The sequence below is a fragment of the Fukomys damarensis genome, unplaced genomic scaffold, assembly GCF_012274545.1.
Source record: "Fukomys damarensis isolate Sample0158 unplaced genomic scaffold, DMR_v1.0_HiC HiC_scaffold_15, whole genome shotgun sequence".
NCBI classification, from domain to species: domain Eukaryota; kingdom Metazoa; phylum Chordata; class Mammalia; order Rodentia; family Bathyergidae; genus Fukomys; species Fukomys damarensis.
This window is the reverse complement of record NW_022900927.1, coordinates 12,449,705-12,452,203: the sequence shown is the minus strand read 5'-3', so window position 1 is coordinate 12,452,203 and position 2,499 is coordinate 12,449,705.

Below are 2,499 nucleotides of genomic sequence, written 5' to 3'. Positions count from 1 at the left end.
AAATACAGCTTCCCCCACTGGGAGCCGCCATCACTCCAGCACCAGGAAGGTAGCCACGCAGGCTCCCCAGAACCCCCAGAACTCCCCTACACTCCCCCCCACACACACTCTCAGACCTCCTGGTTGAGCCAGTCTTTGGACACACTGCAGAGGCAGAGGTGTTCATAGAGGGTATTTTTCTGAGTTCCCAATGTTGAATATCATTAGAGAAAGGGTGTGGGAAACCTGTAGTAGAACAGTGTGGAGTTTAACTGTTCAGAAGGTTGGGGAACTCATTCTGGGCCTTGCAGCCTGAGGTCAGTCTGCATCATGGGGTTCAGCCATCAGCTAATAGAGATCAGGGGTCTTGAGTCCTAGCTCTGTATGAGCCCCCATCCTAAATGGTAATTACACTATATTGAAAAGCTTGTTCACTGCAGACATATTTTGCACTGCTTCTTGATTTCAATTTAATTCAAGTAGTTTAAGGGTGATAGACTAGGGACTACCACAGGTGGTCAGTTTCCAAGTTGTGCTTCATCATATTGTGTTGCTGGTTGGGATAAAGGATTGTGGTTGATTCGATAAGCTGTTTTCTCTAATGTTACGGAGATGAGAATGTCTGTGTGTTGTTAGAGACCCAGAAGCTAGAGTGCAACTATATCAGGAAGATTTGAGTGATAACCCAGATATTAAACCAAGGAGAGCCAACAACAAAAATAAAAATGAGAAAACACTTAAGCAAGACACAAAGACAGACTTCCAGTTCACCAATGGCAAACAGTAGGACAAATGAGAATGAAAAGGCTGATAGTAAAACACGAGGACACCCTGAACTCAAAGCACATGAAGTAACAAAACAGATCAATCAGGCTCTAGAAAAATTCAAAACAGAAATAATTTCCCAAATAACCATAGAGATGGTGAGCAAAATGAAAGTCGTGATTCGAGACTCTAGAGCAGAAACTGACAAAAAAATAGATGAGCTCAGCACCACGATAGAAGCCATGAAGGCCCAGCATAAGAAAGAAATGGAAACAATAAACCCCCAACATAGGAAAGAAATGGAATCCATAAAACAGATTCAAATGGATATCCAGAAGATTAAACACTCAACTGAAAGTGTACACAACAGAATAAAAGAATGCAAAGATAGAATCTCAGATATAGAAGCTAAGATTGCAGTCAGTGACCATGAAAAGAGAGGTCTCTTAAAAACAGTAGGGGATCATGAGAAATCGATCCAGCAACTCCTAGATGATGCAAAGAAGAATAACATAAGACTGATAGGAACCCATGAAGTAGCAGGAGAAAATACAAATGACTTTAAAAAGCTGTTCACAGAATTAATGACAGAAAACTTCCCAAACTAAGGGGAAGAATTTGACATTCAGATAATTGAGGCATATAGGACACCAACTACCCACAATAAAAAGAAATCTACACTTAGACATATAATAATCAAGATCCCAGAAACCCAACAGAAGAACAAAATACTATAAGCAGTAAGAGAAAAGAAACAAATCACATGCAAAGGAAAGCCCATCAGAATCTCAGCACACTTTTCAACACAAACCCTTAGGGCAAGGAGAGCCTGGAGTAAGATATTTCAAGTACTGAAGGAGAACAACCTCCAATCTAGACTGATGTATCCTGCAAAACTCTCTTTCAAAATGGATGGAGAAATAAGATACTTCCATGACAAAGAACACCTGAGAAACTACACGAATACGAAACCAGCACTACAAGCAATTCTAAACAATATCCTAGAAAAAGACAATGAAGGTAACAACACCATGAGGCAAACAGAGCAAATCAAATAGGCAAGGCAAGAAACTAAAAGAAGGTGAAAAATTAAAAAGAGTCAACAAAAGGCCAATAACATGTCAATAATAAGTCAGAACATATCAGTTATAACCATCAATGTCAATGGCCTCAACTTACCAATCAAGAGAAATAGACTGGCAGAATGGAATAAGAAGCAAAATCCAACAATATGTTGTATACAAGAAACACACCTATTGCAAAAAGAAGCCTATAGACTGAAAGTGAAAGGATGGAAAACAATTCTCCATGTGACAGGAGCCCAGAAAAAAGGCAGGGGTAGCAATCTTATTTGCAGACAAAGTAAATTTCAAACCAAAACTGATTCTAGTATTATAGATGTAGGACAGTACTGTATCATACCTCTGTGAATGTAAAGTATCTTGTACTTGCTTTATGATATGTAGTAGTGACCATGTTTTATCAGAGCTATTTTTAATGATATTATTCTAGAATGTTCACTCTCCAGATGATGATTAAGATGCTAATAAAAAAAATGGTGCCAGGTACCACAACAGCAACAGAACTTTGCTGTTATCTGGGTATTATTCTTCTCTTCATTTTTTTGTTTTTGTTTTTGTAATGGAGTGTGCTGAATATCTATAATTTTATTCAGATAATTGCAGAACCTGGAAAAGCTGTTGCTGCTATTGATGCATAACATACTGCTATTATTGGTCTTTTTATATAAATATA